Genomic DNA, 21,400 nt, shown 5'->3' with positions numbered 1-21,400 from the left:
ATGTCTATTTAGTTCTTTGGCCCATTTTTTGATTGGGTCATTTATTTTCTGGAGTTGAGCTGTAGGAGTTGCTTGTATATTCTCGAGATTAGTTGTTTGTCAGTTGCTTCATTTGCTATTATCTTCTCCCATTCTGAAGGCTGTCTTTTCACCTTGCTATAGGAATGCAAGGGATTTCTGGGTGTTGATTTTATATCCTGCAACTTTACTATAGTCATTGATTAGTTCTAGTAATTTTCTGGTGGAGTCTTTAGGGTTTTCTATGTAGAGGATCATGTCATCTGCAAATAGTGAGAGCTTTACTTCTTCTTTTCCAATTTGGATTCCTTTTATTTCTTTTTCTGCTCTGATTGCTGTGGCCAAAACTTCCAAAACTATGTTGAATAGTAATGGTGAAAGTGGGCACCCTTGTCTTGTTCCTGACTTTAGAGGAAATGCTTTCAATTTTTCACCATTGAGGATAATATTTGCTGTGGGTTTGTCATATATAGCTTTGATTATGTTGAGGTATGTTCCTTCTATTCCTGCTTTCTGGAGAGTTTTTATCATAAATGGATGTTGAATTTTGTCAAAGGCTTTCTCTGCATCTATTGAGTCACATGGTTCTTTTCCAGATGCAATCAGTGCTGAGATGACTCTTTGTTTCTTCTTCAGGGCCAATTATACAGCTCCTGTAATTGGTGTCAAAAGAAAATTCCTTTGATTCGTTAAGAATTTATGAGTACTGACTCTGCCATGTACTTGCCTAAGGACTGGAGACAGTACAGTAAGACTTAGCCTTTGAACTTGAGAATATCTCTTTGTTAAAAAACCAATTTAAAAAAACAAGCCAAACTTAAAAAATTTGATTATGCTGTTCTTGTGGCTTAGTAAATAAGGATGCTTTTAAAAATTATCTCTTTCTGTGATGATTGAGTATACAGCATTAGGAGTTACCATGTGGAATGATGACTCATTCTACAGTAGACAGGTTTATGTATGGAGATAGATTAAATTTGTTCCAACTCTAGAATTTATCTTGAAAATCATATTTTGCTAACATCTATGAGATAAGCTTGTTTTCCCGACATGCTTTTTAAATAAGAGGATAATTCAGACTTTCCGCTTATTTGCATTATTGCTGAGAGCTGTGTTTTATTAATTGGATTTTTACTGTAATTGGCATGACACCTTTGACATTGGACTTTCAAGGCCATCTGTTTTCTCCTATTAGTTTTTAGTTTTTCTTTATACTATGTAATCACATTCCTTATAGAAAAATGTAGAAAACTGGAGGGCTTTAGTTCAGAAATAAAACAATACCTCTGGGGGGGCGGTTTATGTTTAAAAGAGTAAATATATATCCTTATTTGCACATTTTTCAGAGAAGAAACATCTCCATTCCAGCTGATAGCAGGGGGGTGGGGTGTTGAAAAATCTGCATCTGAATATTATATGTATATTAGTCCTCTAAAAAGACAAAAGTAGAAATGCCGCTATTAAGAGCTGGAAAGCGAAAGTCCAAATTTCACTTTGAGCTTTAGTCTCTCTACCTTTGTGCTTCCTGATCCCTGTAATTCAAATGAAGCTTCCTTGCTGGTGTATCAGTGCAAGAAAGACTCTCTTAACTTGATCTGGAAGGCTAATGGCTGGATGTGACACAGCATATGTTGTAACATACTCTTGGTTACTGAGTACACACAGAGGCTTGAGACAGCTGGCCATGGCCACACTTCTGGCTTGGAGTCACGCCCTGATCTTCCACAGTTGAAAAGAGTCCATGCTTCTCTAGCTGCCTGATCCATTACCCATGTGGTAATAGAGCCAAAGTGGTAAACCAGTTTCACCAAAGCTCAGATGGACCCAAGATGTTTACCTTGTACACTGCTCCATGTACTCTTTTATTTGAAAGTGGTTGCTTCTCTGTGATAATGATGTACTGTTTCTTTTGAGAAGGTACCCATTAATAATGTGTTGGTATATATCCCTCCTCAAACACATTTTTGAGTCGAGTCCAAAGTAGAAGAGCCAGATTACTTAGAACTAAGTCAGCTAAGCTAAGGTTTCCTAAGGGAATGCTCCTCCCAAGACCTCATCACATTCTTTGCTGAATTATTGACATGCAAGTTCATGCTGGTTACTTCACATGAAAGCTAAAGGTGGGAAAGAAAATTCTATGGTTCAATGTGTGGTAAAGCCATTGACTAACTCATAAGGCTATAGGAAGACAGTCTATGGCTCAAGATCAGGTCTAAATGAAATAAAATTTATTTCTAAATAAGCAACAACATTCATAACCTTCTCCGGGAGATCTTCCCAATCCAGGGATAGAACGTGGGTGTCCTGCATTGCAGGCAGATTCTTTACCATCTGAGCCACCAGGGAAGCCCCAGATAAAGGAGAAGAGGGTGGCAGAGAATGAGATGGCTAGATAGCATCACCAACTCAAGGGCATGAATTTGAGCATACTCGGGGAAGCCCTATGCCCTAGTGGCTCAGGTGGTAAAGAATCTGCCTGCAATGAAGGAGACCTAGGTTTGATCCCTGAGTCAGGAAGATCTCCTGAAGAAGGGAATGGCAACCCACTCCAGTATTCTTTCCTGGAGAATCCCATGGACAGAGGAGCCTGGCGGTCTATGGGTTGCAAAGAGTCAGACATGACTGAGTGAGGTTGCAAAGAGTTGTACTCTTCACTTGGAGTAACTTTCATTTCACTAGGAGAACAAAGGAGCCTGGAGTGCTACAGTCCATGAGGTTGCAAAGAGTCCGATATAAGTTAGTGACTGAACAACAACAAAACCACAATAAAACAGATACAATACCACGTAAAACTCAGGAAAGTCTAATTGTAAAATTACAATTGTTTGAAAATTAAGGCATCTTTCATGTTTAGAAGAATTCCAACATCTCTAGCTTCAATATAGAGACTGGATGTGTTGAGTGAATAGTTTGAACTATCTATTGTTTCTATAAGTGGTACCATTAAAAGGATGGGTTGGCCAATATAAAATATAGGCAAAGCAACTGTTGAAATAAGATGAGGCTAATATTTAATCTGAATGATAAATTCATGTCAAGAATTCCAATTTACTGTACATCAATGGACTTATGATAATCACCATTAATCATACTGTTTCTGAAAGAGTCCATTATAATCTGTACAGAGCCATCAACAAAGCAAAAGCAATTCTAAAATGAAAAGAGTTTGCCAGAATGAAGGCTGCAAAATCTAAACAAAGATGAGTGACACATGTTGGGTAGGATAAATCTACAAATAGCTTGGGGCCAGACATCAGACATTATTTGAAATGACAAACTTCACATTAACTAAAAGAAAAAAAAGAAGATCACAGATGGAGACAGACAGTGGTGCTAAAAGTTATACAACTGCATGATTCACTTCCAGAAGAAATCAATGTTGAGATGACTTTTTTCCTCCTTCAGAACCAATAATGAGCCTCCTATAATTAGGTAAACTTTCTACGTCCTATCAAAACAAACTGTTAAGCCACAGAGAGGCCACTGACACATCTGCCCCTCAACCAAAGCTATAGTATTTTAATCTAAGTACAATGCAAAGATGCATGAGTCAATCTACCGTAAATTTTCAGCAAATAGTATGTGTCATTGGAAATAACTTTTGCTTTTCCAAAGACCGTAGATTTATTCTGTAGGAGTTTTAGAAACAAGCAACAATAATTTTAGCAAAAGCAATTCCCTGCGTTCACTAAACCATAACTGTCTGAAACTAGTTATTTCTAGAATTACACAGAACCAAAATAGCAAACATGTAAACAGAGAGCTATGGGTTAGAATTCATCAAACTGAGGTGGGGGGTGGGGGGGAGTTTTGAATTTTAAGGTATAAAATATCACAGCTGTTAACTATTTATAGTTGCCCAGTTTTAATGCATGATACAAACACTAATTAAAAACATTCTCCATAAATAGAAAACCAATTTGCTGTGTGTGCAGAGTGAATGATACAATCAACTTTCCCAGCTATCAGTTTTCTCTTCATACAGGCGGTCAAAAAGTAATTGACCTTTGGACTTCTTATTAAAACTCAGCAATGGAATTCGGAAAAAATGAAGCTGGGTCTATTCATGCCATCAAATGAGGTTATAGCGTATCTAATCCTATTGTTTCAGTTTTCCCTATTGTCATCATGAGTTGCTGGGCCAAATACTAAGCCAATTGGGGAGAAAAAGCAGAGTTGAGCCAATTGGTCATGCCACATTTTATCCACTCCTTGTATACAGGTAGAGTCTTCGTTTGCCACTGAGCTAAAAAGATAAAAACATGAAACATGCAATGACATCCCAGGACACTGAGATGGAGAGATGGACCCCTATTGTTCTGAACTTACATTGTTTTATGTTGTTGCTGTTTTTAAGATTTTTTTTTCTTTAATGCATATCATTTTAAAAGTCTTTATTGAATTTGTTACAATAACAAGTTCTGTTGTTTACATACTATTTTTTTGTCTATGAGGCATGTGGAATCTTAGCTCCCCCACCAGGGATCAAACTTTCACTCTCTGTATTGGAAGGTGAAATCTGAAACATTGGCCTACCAACATGACCTTAAGTTGTTAGGTTGTGTTAAGTTATATTAATGCCCAAGGCAAATTCCAGGAGGAGAAATTCTTTGTGGTTCTCATTTTCTGAAATTTCTGAGGAAATTTCATCAAGAGCTTGAGGCAAATTGCTGATGGTGATGGTGGAGGTGGGGGTGGCTGTATGAGTAATAATTTTTCCTGAGAAATGATAAAATCATGAAAGCTAATTAACAAATCCACGGGAGTCTAAAGTTAGAGCTGGAAAGAAAACAAAGATAGTCCCATCGAATCATTTTACTTTATAAACAATGGGAATGATAAGATCCAGAGATTTAGAGTAATAAGCCTCAAGTTACATTTTGCTGAAACATGAGTTTGGGTCTCAATGTGTTTGGGTCCCAGCTGTGTTTTTTCAGTCACAGCATAGCTTTACTACTCTTTCATGTATGTTTGTTTTGTTTGTTAAAAAAAAAAAAAAAAACAGAACCAAAATTCTCATTGAAGACATCTTGCAAAGCTACATGTACATGCTTGGGTCTTTCTGGTAGTGGTTAGTTCTACTCTGGGCTTTCCAGGTGGCTCAGTGGTAAAGAATCTACCTGCCAATGCAAAAGTCGCAGGAGATGCAGGTTCAGTCCCTAGGTTGGAAAGATCCTCTGGAGTAGGAAATGGCAACCCACTACAGTATTCTTGTATGGAAAATTCCATGGACAGAGGAACCTGGTGGACTACAGTCCATGGGGTCAAAAAGAGTCAGACACAACTGAGCAACTGAGCACAGCTGTATTATGGCCATTGTGTGTGACCTTGCTCATTTTCAAGTACACAGTATTTCCCATCCCCCAGCCTCTTTACAATCCCAAACGCTTGTAATAGCTTGTGTATACTTCCTTATGGAAGGCCTAGTTAGAATGTACCTTCAGGTTCTTTGCAAGTAAAATGTGACTCTTCACATTCAACAAGAAACTTGTGCCTTCATTAAGGTGACCATAGAAATTATCTTCTAAATCACACATTTATGAGAGCAAATGGGGGACTATTGATTATTACAACAGGACAACAGATGCAGACTAAACTACTCTGGACAAACTAGGATACGTGATCTCCCTAGTTTGAGTGTTTCCAATATCCACATTAGTAAAAATTCCCCTGTACAGGTATTTGTTCTATTTTAACTTTTTTCTTAAGACTTGTTTTGAAAGGCAGCATTATATAGTGGAAAGGTAAAAGGAAATAGAAAGAAGATATGGTGGTCTCACTTCTAAGTGTGAGATTTTCAAAGACTCATCATCCTCTCTTGGGTTCAGTATTTGCATCTGACTAAGTCACTATGGGGCTTCCCAGGTGGCTCTAGTGGTAAAGAACCTGCCTGCCTAGGCAGCAGATGTAAGAGATGCAGGTTTGACCCTGGGTCGCGAAGATCACCTGGATAAGGGCATGGACACTCACTCCAGCATTCTTGCCTAGAGAATCTCTTCCCTTGGAATCCTCTTCCTTTGGATAGAGGAACCTGGTGGGCTACAGTCCATAGGGTCACAAAGAGTTGTACACGACTGAAGTGACTTAGCACACATGCAAGTTACTAAGTCTTCTTCTAGCCCTTAATGCTCTAGGATTTCTATGCCCCTCAAATTTCTATTTGCATTTCCATATGCATATATAAAAATAGAGGCCAATTATGAAAATAATATGAAGTTTCAATAAATATCAGATAAGAAAACAAACAGAATTTGAGTCTGGAATACACTATTGATAATGTTATCTCTGAAAAAAAAAAGAGCAAGATTGTTTATCTATATTGAAAGTCACACCCATACATCAACATGAATCCGCCACAGGTATACACGTGTTCATGTTGATGTATGGCAAGACCAATACAATATTGTAAAGTAATTAACCTCCAATCAAAATAAATAAATTTATATTTTTAAAAAAAAGAGAAAAAAAGAGAAAAAAAATGAAAGTCACACCCAGACACATAATGTCACAGCAACTTGGTAGTTCAGCACAGACAGGAAATGTTTTTTTCATGTGTGTTTTTGGCAAAACTCTATGGCTTAGGATACTGGTGGGGTTTTTTGTTATAACAGTCTTTCATGTGGGAAAGTCACATTAGACGCTGTCTGGTTGCTCTTGGTTACGAAGACTTTTCCTATTTGACTCACCTTCAATTTTTAGGTAAATTCTCTGGCTTCCTGCTATTGTTTCTAGCTGTCTGCAAGTCTTTGTGTCTTTTGAAAGTCTGGGTGATAAAAGTGTTACATGGTCCACGTAACTTCAGAGGTGTACATTATTAAAAACATATAAGTGGTTGGATAAGAAACAGAAACAAAATTTATCACAAATTCTAGATCCTTATCTAGTTTAATAAATCTCCCCTTTTAAATTAGAAGTGATAAGCTTTATCTACCTTCTGCATATGCCACAGGCACAATTTGGTATATTGTTTTGACTGTCCATATTGCTTGTCTGAATGCTAACATTTCAAAACTTCCTCATGTCATCTTGCTGACCCTGGGAGACAAATACAAATATAATTTCTCTCTTCTGTTATGACTCTTAGTTATAAATTTTAGGTGCAAGATTGCGTCTTCATTTGATTACTATGATGCATTCCTACCCAAGCTGCAGTATAAAGAATAGTTTTTTAAAGAGCTTATTGAGCTTTGATATTAATAATGTGCTAAACATTTTCTACACACAATCTCAACAAATTCTCAAAATGATCCATTACATAAAATGAGGGTCAGAAAGATTAATTACTCAACCAAGTTTGCACAGCTAGTAAGTGGCAAAGCCAGGATTCAAACACAAGTATATCTGAAATCCAAGGCTTCCCTGGTGGCTCAGTGGTAAAGAATATGCCTGCTAATGCAGGAGAGGTGGGAAATGTGGGTTTGATAGCTGGGCCAAGAAAATCCCCTGGGGAAGGAAATTACCACCTACTCCAGTATTCTTGCCTGGGAAATCCCATGGACAGATGGGTTTGGCAGGCTACAGTCCATGGGGGCATAAAAGACTAAAGTCTTTTTAGTGACATTAAAGACTGTTTAGTGACTAAACAGCAACAATATCTGAAATCCAAGCCCTGTGTTTTTAACAACTATAGTGTCACCTCAGGGTATATCATGGGATAACAACTTTCTTCTTTACATTTGCACAAAGTCTCATGTTTTTAACACTCTTACTAGCACATCCATTTAGCTTATTTGATCCTAATGGTGTTTTATGGGGGCAGCACAAAAGGGTAGATGCTAGGTTCATTTTACAAATGAGGATGCTCAGAGAGGATGGTCCAGCGTCACAGAGCCAGCAAGTTGTAGTGCTAGCAACTGAGCTTGTGTCTTTGAGCGGCTGCCCCAGTGAAAATTCCATAAAACCGGGTTATTTCTTGAAAAGATTTTTTAAAACGTTAAAACCTTAAAAAAACAAAAGTTCAAATGTATCACAAATAAGGAATGACTGTCATATTGATCACCAAGTTTGGTTTTCCCTTCTTGCCTATTTCACATCTCAACCATTGTCTGTCTAGTTTGAATTTGTGACACACCAGTCAATAATGGTAGTTAGTCGTGTCCGACCCTCAGCGACCCCATGGACTGGTGGGCTGCCGTCCATGGGGTCGTTGAGGGTCGGACACGACTGAGCGACTTCACTTTCACTTTTCACTTTCATGCATTGGAGAAGGAAATGGCAACCCACTCCAGCGTTCTTGCCTGGAGAATCCCAGGGATGGCGGAGCCTGGGGGGCTGCTGTCTATGGGGTCGCACAGAGTGGGACACGACTGCATCGACTTAGCAGCAGCAGCGGCAGTGTAACTCAGACCTCTATGACTATCTCTGAATTGTCATGCAATTCCTTATATTAACTAGTCTGTTTTTCCTACCAAGTTCTGATGTTAAGTACAAAACCATTTTTTATAGGTCTTCACTGTAGAGTGGGTGTCCACTAAAAGTTTGCTGAATAAAAAGCACAAGGTGTTATTGTTAAGAGATGTAATAATACCATTTACTGAGTTTTAATCATTTTTTCTCGAAATATGGATTTAGCTGGGAGTCACAGTTGTTTTTTCTTAAAATTTTATTTATTTTTGGTCGTGCTGGGTCTTTGTTGCCTCATGGGCTTTTCTCCTAGTAGTGGAGAGCGAGGGCCACTCTAGTGTGGTGCATGGGCTTCTCATCACCGTGCTTCTCTCATTGCAGAGCACAGGCTTTAGGGGCAAGGGCTTCAGTAGTTGTGGTGCACAGGCTGAGTTGCTCTGTGGTATGTGGGATCCGTCCAGAGCAGGGACTGAACTTGTGTCCCCTGCATTGGCAGGCAGATTCTTAACCACTAGACCACCAGGGAAGTCCCTTTAATCTTTAATATATACCAATCACTCTTCAAAGGACTTTAGGTACATGAAAATATTGATTCCTAACAGCTATCTTATTTCACCTCAATCTCACAGGTACAGAAAATGACATACAAAGAATTCAAACAGTTTCCAAAGTCATATTATAAGTAAGAGGCAAGGTAAAAATTGGAACCCAGTTAGCATAGTTTAGGAAAAGGAAGATTTCAAACTTATTAGCACTTAGCAAATTCTATTAGGTGGTATTCTTTTAGTCTTGGATCCATTTCATCAAAATGATGAAAATGCATTCTTATTGTGTTTTGCTACTGAACGGATGTACTGAAGGAAATGCCATTAAAAAAAAAAAATACACCTTCAGATTTTCCTACAAGAATGAAATGGTACTCCATCATTTGGAGATCAGACTGGAAAAAAGAAGTGCTGCTTCAGCAGATTCTCTGCTAAGGATCTGACAACAAGAGCCAAAAATAGTTGGTACTAGATAATAGCATGGGCTTGGGAGCAAGACAAATAGGTTTAAGACCCAGCTCCATCCATGTTAGGGACCAAATTCCATAGCAGTCCACGTTCAGACAAGGATTTGCATGCCCCTTTGACATGGTACCAAACTAACTGTGAAGTTTCGCAGGTTACGTCCGGGCACACAAAGCACAACCCCATGTGTCTGGAAATTATTCTGTGTTAGCTATTCTCCATTTGCTCCTGTTATTTTTTTCCTGGGGAAGAACCCAAGGAAAAAAAAATCCCACTGTCCCTTTTAGACCAGATTAGAGTCTCACTTGTCCTCTAGTTTCTGGGTTTGAATTTGCCAAATTGCTGAGCGTCATCAGCTGGCGTTCAGAAGGTGGGGAGGGAGAGAAGTAGAGGTGTTCCCTCCACACTTCCCCTGTAGGGCTGGAGTCTGACACTGGCTCTCTCTTGTATCAATAGTCACAGCTCCTGTTGAATGACTCTCTTGCATACAGTTAAAACTCTTCCTCTTGTGGATCCCAAAACCCAGCTCCTCTTTCTGATGCTTCCCCTCTGTTGATAATCCTTAGTGCTTCTTCATCTCTTACTGGCTCCTTTAATTCTGTCCATATCTCTCTGTAAATAGCCTTTTCATCAAATTTTCTTTGCTCAAAGCTTTAAACATACATCTTCCTGCTAAAGATGACTAATATATCCCTTATCAGTATGGAAATTCTTGTTAGGCATTTCGGTGGTAAGGAAGCTGCCTGCCAATGCAGATACATAAGAGACTCAGGTTCTATCCTTGGGTTGGGAAGACATAAGAGACATGAGAGACTCGGGTTTGATCCCTGGGTTGGGAATATACCCTGGAGTAGAAAATGGCAACCCACTCCAGTATTCTTGCCTGGAGAATCCCGGATAGAGGAGCCTGGTGGATTACAGTTCATGGGGTCACAAAAGAGTCAGACATGGCTTAGTGACTAAACAACAATGACAACAACAGAGACCCACAGCATGTGTATTTCACTACATGCTTCCTGTTGACTTTCTTCTTTCTCCCCACGTGCTCCAGGATGAATGGGCTTTTGCTCTTCCCTTTGTGATAACTATATCCCTTAGATCATATTCTCAACTTCACTCCACGTGGTTTAATCTTCCACCTTGATATTAAGAGATATTAAGGAACTGAGAACATCTTCTCCTTCGAGAATGTCTGCTTTTAAGACTATTGCTATGCTAGGTCCCCCAAAACAAAAACAAAATAATAGTTAATTTCAGAATCAAGCCTAACTAATGATGTAATTTTTGTGGTTGGTATCTGCTTTCTTCTTTCTGGTGTTTTATGCATCATGACTTGGAGTTGTCATAAAGAAACAAAATTTACCAGGAAGAAAAGAGTAGAATCCATTCACTGGATAGTTTAATATTATATATATTGCCTGGGCCAGAGGCAGAAGATTTCTTAGAAGTCCATTAACCCCCCCTCTTGTTTTACAGATATGCTATGCTATGCTATGCTAAGTCACTTATTGGTAAAGAATCTGCCTGCAATGCCAGGAGACCTGGAATAGTTCCCTGGGTTGGGAAGGTTCTCTGGAGATGGGAATGGCTACCCACTCCAGTATTCTTGCCTGGGAAATCCTATGGAGAGAGGAGCCTAGGGGGCTACAGTCCATGGGGTCTTTGAGTCAGACACGAATGAAGTGATATAACATGCATGCACACAGGGATCATGCACTATGCCAGACAACAGGTACATAACAAGAAATCAGACAATTCACAAGTCCTTTCCTCTGAGGTCTTATAATATGAAGAAAGAGTCAGGAAGTTAAATCACATGCATTTGTATAACTGAATCACTTTGCTGTACACCTGAAACTAACACAACATTGTAAATCAACTATTCTCCAGTATAGAATAAAAATTAAATAAAAAAAAGAAAGTTAAATCAGCATTAACATTGACATAGGGAAAGCACTATCCATTAGAAGGGCAGGGTGCCAAGGATGCCCTGGCAAGGTGAGCGACCCTAGGAGGGGTCAGGAATGGCCTCTGTGGAAGCTGCTGTTTCAAGCAGAAAACTGAAGGGTGAGCAGAGGGAACTGACCTTGGGAATGTGAGTGGAATTGGAAGTTGGGGCACAATAGAAATAAACAGAAGGAAGTGCATGTTCCAGAATTAAAAAAGAAAGCCTTGGTGAAGCAAAAGGAAGGTTCTGTCTACATGACTGGAATAAAGGCTTTAGAGAGAGCATGGTGAGGGAAGGGGCAATTAAGGTGAACAGGGACAGGGGGTCAATGCTATGCATGCCACACACTGTGACTCCTGAGCCTTTAGAAACAGAATTAGGGTGATATAATTTAATACTATTAGTAAGACTGCTACAATTGCACATATTTAATTTTACATATAGTGTCATTTTATAGAATTTTAATGTATATTTTTCATGTTATAATTTTATGTATAATACTTAGATGGTCATGTAAAACTGAAAAGAACTTGAAGAAAGCTAATGTAGCAGCATCTGATAAGGTTGGGAAATAATCCTGGTGTGTTTATTAAATTGTGTGGACAGGTTAACTCAAGAACAAAATATCAATGATTAATCTAAAGGCCCACAAAGATGGATCACAAGATTCATGAATGAATGAGAATGAGGGTATAACACTATCATTTCAACACAAACATCCATTGATTCAAATATTATACATTCCTGAAACAAGTTTACCAGCTTATGTAGAAAAGAGGGGAGTGAATGTACATAAATTCCTATGGTATTTTGTTCAGTTGTTCATTTGATGTAGTACTAAGATTGGGACTTTTCTGGTGGTCCAGTGGTTTAAGACCTGAGCTTCCACTGCAGGGAGCATGGGATCGAATCCTGGTTGGGGAACTAAGATCCCTCATGCCGTGTGGTGTGGCCAAAAAATAAATACAGAAAATTAAGCAGTACTAGGATTAAGTTTCCACATCTCATGGAAAGGAAAGTTTAATGGAAGAATGTTGATTCCCATCATACCATGAATTTTTCTAAAATTACAAGGTCTTTAAATGCCCCCATTTGAATCCACGGTCCCATCCTTTGACTTTAACCAGAGCACAGTTTTTGGTACCCTTAAGGGAAAAGAGGGTGATAGAAGCAGGAAAGCTAGTATTTCTTCATGTCAGTGAACTTACTATGTACATAAACCTGTTACATTCTCTCAGCAACCTCAGAGAAGTTGAATAACTCAAGAAGTTGATAACTCAAGGTTATCAAGCTAGAAATGGCAAAACTGTGATGTGAGCTCCAGTTGGTCTCATATTAAAGCCCAAATCTTACCATGGTCATTTTCATGCTTTCTGTTCAGTAGCAGAAAAGAGTGAGAATCAACTTTCTTGCTGTATCTCTGAAGTCTAGGGATGTGTCCAGAAGAGCCTAGAAAAGGAAAGAACGGTTGACCTGAATAAATTCAGCTTCTAATTATTGAGCACCTATTAAATGCCAAGATTAATGTTGTGCATTTCATGATGAAAAAGACAGGGTCTGAAACTTCAGGCAGCTAGACAACAAAATTTATATTTAATACAGTCATTCAAGAGGAAAACAATACAGTTCAATGTGATCACTGCTTTAATGGAATGAGTGTCAATTATATTCAAAGATTTCCAAGAATAATAATTTAGATGTACACAGGCAAAAGAAATCTCTACCAAGGAAGTTCATACTGTGAACAGATGTTTGAGATGATCAATTGAGAGTTCAGAACCCTTTGCGGACTGAGGATCTAATGTACATTGTGGTAACTATAGTAACTATGGAAGGTGATGAATTGTGTCAATTAATCTGACTGTGGTAACAATGTCCCAAATCATCTCATTGTACTTGCTAAATATACACAATTTTGTTTGTCAATTTAATCTCAATAAACCTGAAGGGGAAAAAAACACTTTGGAAAAAGTAGGAATGGAAACTTCTCATCATCTCGAATGCTGTTTATATGTCTGTAATTATTCCCGTCAACTATGCTCTGTGTGGGCTTCCCTGATGGCTCATCTGGTGAAGAATCTGCCTGCAATGCAAGAGACAGAGGAGATGTGTGTTTGATCGCTGGGTGGGGAAGATCCCCTGGAGGAGGGCATGGCAACCCACTCCAGTATTCTTGGCTAGAGAATCCCATGGACAGAGGAGCCTGGCAGGCTACAGTCCATAGGGTGGCAAAGAGTCAGCCACAACTGAGCAACTATGCTCACACACATGCTCTGTGTATGAGTGAAATCCTGTACCCTGGACCTCATCATATAGGTAAGTCCCTTGGAAGAACCAAGCTGGTATGACTTCAATTCTAGGGTTGGCCTCTCATGATAGTAGGAGAGCCCCACCATTCTCTAGAAGACAATTTCCCACCACCAGTCCTAGGAAATGAAGATGAAGAAGCTGGCTTAAATAACATTATAAAATGTCAAGTTCAGAAATAAGAAACTTTTTTCTGGCATTTATTTGCCCAACTACTAGTTATTAAGTTCTTCATCTGTGCCAGGCACTGTTCTGGGTTCTGCTAAAAGTGTGATGAATAAGTTAGATACGGTCCCTCCCCGTAGATGATTCACAAAATAAAATATTTGGTTAATAAGGAGATATACTGTACAAAAAAAAAGACTCTGCCCCTAGATATGTGCTGAGTTTGTATAGGTCCTTATCTGGTTTGGGATGAGTCATTCTGGAAATCAGTAGTGATAGAAATCTTTATGTTGGGGTGATTTTAATTTTTTGCCCTATTCAGATCTATTTTTCACTCTTTTGTAAATTTATTTTTATTGTAGTATAGTTGATTTACAATGTTGTAAATTGTTTACAATGGTTAATTTTAACAATGCTGTAAATAATTTACAATTGTTCATTGTAATTTATAATTGTTCAACTTACGTTGTTTACTATTGTTAATTCCTGTTATACAGCAAAGTGATTTGGTTATATATATCAGATCAGATCAGATCAGTCGTTCAGTCATGTCCAACTCTTTGCGACCCCATGAATCACAGCACGCCAGGCCTATATATATATATATATATACCCATTCTTTTTTTAATATTCTTTGCCTTTAAGGTTTGTCATAGGATATTTTTTAATTGGAATATAATTGCTTTACAGTGTTGTGTTCATTTCTGCTGTACAACAACATCAATCAGCTATAAGTATATATATATATATATATCCCTTCCTCTAGAGCCTCCCTCCCACGCCTCCAACTCCATCCCTCTAGACCATCACAGAGCACCATGCTGAGCTTCCTTGACATGTAAACACTACCATGCATAAAATAGATAGGTAGTGGGAAGCTGCTGTATTCCTCATCCTTTATAACCATCCTGTTTGCCTTGTGAAATTGACTGGTATGGACCCCAGTGAAGAGCATGGGCTTTGGCTTCTGCTTCGCTAAGCCAATGGGACCCCCGCCCCCAGGAAACTGTGGGAAAGGGGACCCTCATGATGCCTTGACCCTCAACATATGGCCATGTACAACTCCTCTCAAGGTGAACTTCTCTATGTGACTTCCCTGAAGTCCAATATCTGCTCCCTCCTCTCTCCATTATGCCTCAGAGGTTGTATCTCAGCCACTATTTACCACCTGCAGATTACTGCATGATTCCATGGGTTTCCCGTCTATCCACTTGCATCATTACAAAAAGTTCTTTGTAAATGACTCATCCTTAAATTATTCTCATTTGAGTGGGTGTTCTATTCCCTGCTGGGACCCTGACTAACACCTTTGTTGTATCCAAGTTTCTATTCTTTATTTACTTATTTTGCTTACATCGATTGATACCACACCCTCAGCCTGGTATAGAGGATGACACACACAGACAATAGAATACCTGCCTAAAACAAGCGCTCACACATACTCTTAGTAGGAACTTTATTAATCTGTCAAAATTTAAGATGCACTGATCCAAGAAATGCCATGTAAGGAATTTATCCTCTCCATTACAGCAGTATTTGCAATAACAAGATACAGAATCACTGGTTAGCTATATTATGGTACATTCAAACAATAGAATGACTTGCAAATATTAAAAAGAATGCAAAGATCTATATATAATAATATTGAAATGTTTCCAAGAAATGTTAAGAGAGAAATCAAAGTACTCTATAGTATTTTATATTTCTATTTGGGTAAAATACACAATATAGTGTATCTGCTACATGAGTGGGTCTACACATAAAATTTGGTTTTGTATCTTTTTGGACTTATACAAAAAGAAATTTTGAAAGGGATATGAAGAGAAAGGAAAACAAGACTGTTACTTCATATTCGTTTAGCTTTCTGTATCTCTTTTATTTAAGAAAAAAGAAACAAGGGCTTGAATTAATTTTTTTTAAGTAACGTAAAAATAAAAATAGAGATGTAATTTCAACCTGCTGTTTTGCTTCGCTTAATAGAGAAGTTCCGAAATAGTAGTCAGAGGAAATAAAATAACTCCCTAAAACAAATTTACAAGAAACAACATCAGTACATTAAACAATATCACTTGTGAAATCTGAAATGGCAACATTTTACTCAGCTTATTTCACATGAAAATCTATTGAAACTGACTTCAAAGGCTGAACCACATGTCCTTGACAGCCACCAAGGGCCTTTTAACATAACCTCTGCCTGGTTCCTCTCTTATTATTTTTGCAATACAATTATAACTGAAAGTCCCCAAACCTTGTAATTGTCAACTAACTTTTGGAAAATGTGAATGGTTGACCATAGATTTAATGGGAAGGCCCCTCCTACACTCTCTGAACTTTGTGGTGGTCTTTGGGTACAAAATGACCCAGCTGCAGCAATCCTCAAAGATGAGCCAAAGGAGAAAATAATTGTCTTTTCAAAAAGGGTTTCTCTCTGGACATCAAAGATCTCAGAGAAGGAATCTGTATAATATTATTTCCTTTTCCCAGAATTTATTGGCATCTATCCAAGAGTTTTCACTGAAAATTAACATCCTCCTGGATACAGATAGGTTTGATATCTGAGCTCAGCTGGGTCACCCCATTTTTGTGTGAAGTACAATAATATTTTGTCCATGCCTCGGGCACTCTTATTAATCCAGCACAGTTTCATATTTCTTCTTCCTATTTCTGCTTTTCAAAAATAATCACAACAAACTAGAGATAGCAGATATTCCTGAAAGTACAAAATAATAGCTAATGCACATACAAAGCCATTGTGAGCTTTAATTTCATTCTAGGAGAATACAGATCATTAGCATTATAATTTCTGATAGATACTTCCATGCACGCAAGCACATTACTTTAATTATTTTCCATTCTGCTTGCTTATTGACACTGTCTGCTGTGATTGTTACTCATGTGTGCTGTAAAGAGGCTAAATAAACAAGGTTAAAGAAAATATTTTGTAGGAGATCTTGCCCAATGAACAGGGAATACTATATTATTAGTATTCTGCTAACTCAATCCCATGGATGGAGGAGCCTGGTAGGCTGTAGTCCATGGGGTCGCTAAGAGTCGGACACGACTGAGTGACTTCCTTTTCACTTTTCACTTTCATGCATTGGAGAAGGAAATGGCAACCCACTCCAGTGTTCTTGCCTGGAGAATCCCAGGGGCGGGGGAGCCTGGTAGGCTTCCGTCTATGGGGTCACACAGAGTCGGACACGACTGAAGCGACTTAGCAGCAGTAGCATCAGCAACTCTGTGAGAGTTGGACTGTTAAGAAAGCTGAGCACCGAAGAATTGATGCTTTTGAACTGTGGTGTTGGAGAAGACTCTTGAGAGTCCCTTGGACTGCAAGGAGATCCAACCAGTCCATTCTAAAGGAGATCAGTCCTGGGTGTTCATTGATAGGACTGATGTTGAAGCTGAAACTCCAGTACTTTGGCCACCTGATGCGAAGAGCTGACTCATTTGAAAAGACCCTGATGCTGGGAAAGATTGAGGGGAGGAGGAGAAGAGGACAACAGAGGATAAGATGGTTGGATGGCATCAATGACTCAATGGACATGGGTTTGGGTAGACTCCAGCAGTTGGTGATGGACAGGGAGGCCTGGCGTGCTGCGGTTCATGGGGTCACAAAGAGTTGGACACGACTGAGGGACTGAACTGAACTGAACTCAAAATACTAGTCTTTGCTATTTTTGTATAATGCAGTTAGTTCTCATCTATTAAACTATAGGCACACACTGGACTAAGTACATTACATGTATTATTGCCCTTCAACTTCATGATAATCTTTAAAACAAAGATTTCGATTCCTATTTTACAAATGAGAAGTGGAAGTTCAGGAATATTATCTGGGATTGACATAGCTAATAAATGGCAGAGCCAGTGCTTGTTTTCAATGTACATGTCTTTTCTTCTAAAACCCAAGAGTAGGATTAACCTTTTTTTTTTTTGCATGCTCAGTCACTCAATTGTGTCCAATTCTTTGCAATCCCATGGACTGTAGCTTGCCAGACTCCTCTGTCCATGGAATTTTCCAGGCAAGAGTACTAGAGTCAGTTGCCATTTCCTACTCCAGCAGATCTTCCCAACCCAATGATCCAACAGGCAATTCTTGCATCTCCTGCCTTGACAGGCAGATTCTTTACCACTGCGCCACCTGGGAAGCCCTAACTTTGTAGTTAGGGCTTAGTACTACTGTAGTTTAGAAGGACTTTCCTGCTACCAAAATGAATCAGCAGTTCATATCCCAAAGTTAAAAAACCAAAGTTAGAAACTTCTGATATTTCTACTCACCTACTTTTCTGCCCCTATCTGTGGCTTTAAAAAGACCCTTCTATGGGTTTTCCTGGAAATATTCAGACTCTCCAAACCTCTACTTAGAGGGGTTTTTATTGTCCCATATTTGGGCAACAGAACTACAAAGAAAGAGAGATGACAAAATTCAAGCAAATGCATCACAAAAAGTCCCTTTCTGGAGACTCACAGACTTAGAAAATGAACTTATGGTTGCCGAGGTGGGGGGTGGGGGGTGGGGAGGGACAGTCAGGGAGTTTGGGATTGACATGTACACACTGCTATATAACCAACAAGGACCTACTGTAGAGCACAGGGAACTCTGCTCAGTGTTATGTGGCAGCCTGGATGGGAGGGCAGTCTGGGGGAGAATGGATACTTGTATATGTCCGACTGAGTCCCTTCACTGTTCACCTGAAACTGTCACAACATTGTTAATCAGCTATACCTCAATATAAAATAAAGATTAACAAAAAAAGATGATATTAGTAGTTGGACAGAGCATAAAAGACAAGGAGATACTGAGTACACCTTTCTCTCTCAGTTAGTACAAAATAATGAATAAAAATATCTTTCTGTGTAATATATTTCAACACAAGATATGATCAGAATAAAATATTGAAATATATTTTTAAAAAATCCCTTTCTGAATTGTTTTAAAACACAGACCATGGAAAAGAAGACCTTTGTTTACAAGAGAAAGAGATTTTCCTTTTCCAGAGAAATTCCTCTCACTTCTTTGCCTATAAACAAAGGGCAATAATCTAAGTAATGTCTCAGGCTGAGTACAAAACCACAGCCAGGGGAATCTTGGAAAGGGCTTTTAATATATTCAAGGATTAAACTAATGGCCACACTGATTAGGCAATGCCATGTGTTCCTTTTGGTGACGTGCCTACCCTCTGGGTAGATTGTGTGGATCAGTTACCATATCCCTTTGAGCTCAGAGTCACTCTCAGGATGAATACTCCATTATACAATCCAAACCACAGAACACAAAGCTTGAAGGGGCTACTGAGTTCTTTAATTTCAACTTTTCCAATTTCTCCCTGCCCTAGCAACCCATTCCTCAACTCATATTTTACAGACGAAGGGTGGCATGACTACTGCCTTGCCAATAAATAGCTAAATTAGGACTCTAAACCAAATATCTGAATTCCTGACCCTCTGCTCATCCCACAACATGAGAGGACTTCATTTTGAATCCTGGCTAGCATCTTAACAGTGGGCAAACAAACTCTCTAAATCTCAAATTTCCCCATCTGTAAAGTGGGAACAATGGTATACTTGTCTTATAGGCTTGTTCTGTGATGACTGTGAAGAGGTTAATGCTGTGCTTGATACATGGTAAGTGCCAAGTTAATATGTCGTCATCATCATCATCATCATTAATATAATGTTCTCAAGTCAAAGTCTATTCTCTAAGATGTGATACACATATGGGTTTTAAAATTACATTTACCCTCTATGAATGCTCAATTGTCATTGTAAGTTGAATTAAGGTCAAGTATAACATCATATGGGCTTCCCAGGTGGCTCAGTGGGTAAAGAATCCACCTGCAATGAAGAAGATGAAGGTTTTCTCCCTGGGTCGAACCCCTGGAGGAGGGTATGGCAGGCCACTCTAGTATTTTTACTCTTGGAGGATCCCATGGACAAAGGAGTCTGGTGGACTATAGTCCAAGGTATTGCAAAGAGTCAGACTGAGGCAACTGAGCATGCATGCACATAATGTAACATATATGAAATACATAATTTTTCTTCCTGTTTACCCTTCTTTTGGATTAACTTCTAAGTGATCAAGGAGAAAAGGTCTGCAGTAAGACACATGAGAATGGGAAGTCCCTCTGTAAATGGTTTTGCTCTTACCTACTTTAACCATCTCCTTCAACTGCATGTCCCATGACAGTCATCAGCATCACTATTCACTAATTGATATGCTATGTCAGAAATATGATGATCATTTCCTTTTTAAATTAATTTTAATTGGTATACAGTTGATGTACAATGTTGCATGATCTTCTTCAACTACTACTTTTCTACATTTTCATCCAACACTTCAAGCTAATCAGTGACATAGTCCTATAAGTCTTATTACTCTTATCCGTACATAGTTTACCCTATCGCTCCAGCTTCATCATAATGACATAAATGTTGACCCTCATCATTTATCATTTGAATTATTTAAGAATCTCCTATTGCTCCCCACTCCCCATTTTCCATGCTACAGCCAGAGGTATCACTCTAAAACAAAACAAAACAAAGATCATGTTTCTGTTTTGTCAAAAAACATTTATGGACCCCAAATGTCCACAGAATAAAGCCTAAACTCTTCCACAAGACATACAAGACAAAAAGCCCTCTTCAACTTCAATTCCCAACTATTTTGACCTCAAATGCTGAAATACTTATAGTTTCCCAAACATGCCAAGATTGCTGGCCTTTCTTCTAATCATGCTCTTCTCATGACACTATCTAGTTTGATGATTAACTTCTTTTTACCATTCAAAACTCATTTCAGGTTATTCCTCCCTGAAGGCAGCTTCCTCTGTATTTGACAGACCTCACTCCCCAGGTCTCATTGCTGTGAATTTCATATGCCTCTATTATTATACTGTTTTGGAATTTTTTACTTGTCTTGCTCCTCCACTAATTGGAAATTTCCTGGCTAGAGGGTGTTTTCTTCTTATTGGTACCTTCACGTCTATCCTAATATCTGGCAGAGAGTGAGCACTCAATTGATTAGTTTTCATGAATAAGAACCTCCCAGACCCTTGTGATTGATAATCAGTTATTGCTACATGATATTGCATTTGGTTTACATATTTTAGAGATGGAATGCTGGATGAAGCTCCATGTACCATTGGCTGTGGAGTGACTTCTCACAACCATAAAACAGGGTGTGCACAACCACAACTCCAGAGACCTTTAATCTGGTCTGGAATATGATGCAACACTGGCACCACCCTCTGTCTTTCTTTCCAAAGAATACACTGGACCTTTAAATATGGTTTACATCTGTGATGATTAGAACCCAACATGATGCGATGCTCTCTCACAACTTCCATCCTTCCATCCCAGAGTCATCAGTGGAATTTTGAAATCTTCATATAAAATACAGGATGAATAATTATAAATACTTTTATACACAATAACTCAGAGTTGTGCATGAGTGGTAGGGTAGTCATTGTATTTAATATGAAGTATGGTCAATTTCACAGGCATGCCTTCACATGTTCAGAGTTTTCTGGCAATGTATTGATGTAAAGGACTGCATTTTCTCAAAAATTTCAAAACAATTATATAATAAGTACTGCTTATACTTATT

General features: G+C 38.7%; 1 long non-coding RNA gene across 1 annotated transcript in view; it reads right to left on the bottom strand.

Annotated features, from left to right (window-relative positions):
- Positions 1-472: 472 nt before the first annotated feature.
- The window catches only part of LOC112579067, a 62,540-nt gene continuing 41,612 nt past the window's right edge, over positions 473-21,400 (bottom strand). Inside the window, exons 2-3 of the long non-coding RNA XR_006544738.1 lie at positions 12,673-12,768; positions 473-671 (exon numbers count right to left, since the gene is read on the bottom strand). This is a non-coding gene — a long non-coding RNA (uncharacterized LOC112579067). The remainder of the gene's footprint in view (positions 672-12,672; positions 12,769-21,400) is intronic.

This window comes from Bubalus bubalis, chromosome 15 (genome assembly GCF_019923935.1).
Source record: "Bubalus bubalis isolate 160015118507 breed Murrah chromosome 15, NDDB_SH_1, whole genome shotgun sequence".
NCBI lineage: Eukaryota > Metazoa > Chordata > Mammalia > Artiodactyla > Bovidae > Bubalus > Bubalus bubalis.
The sequence above is the reverse complement of the archived record's forward strand: the minus strand, read 5'-3'. Positions and strand labels throughout refer to the sequence as shown.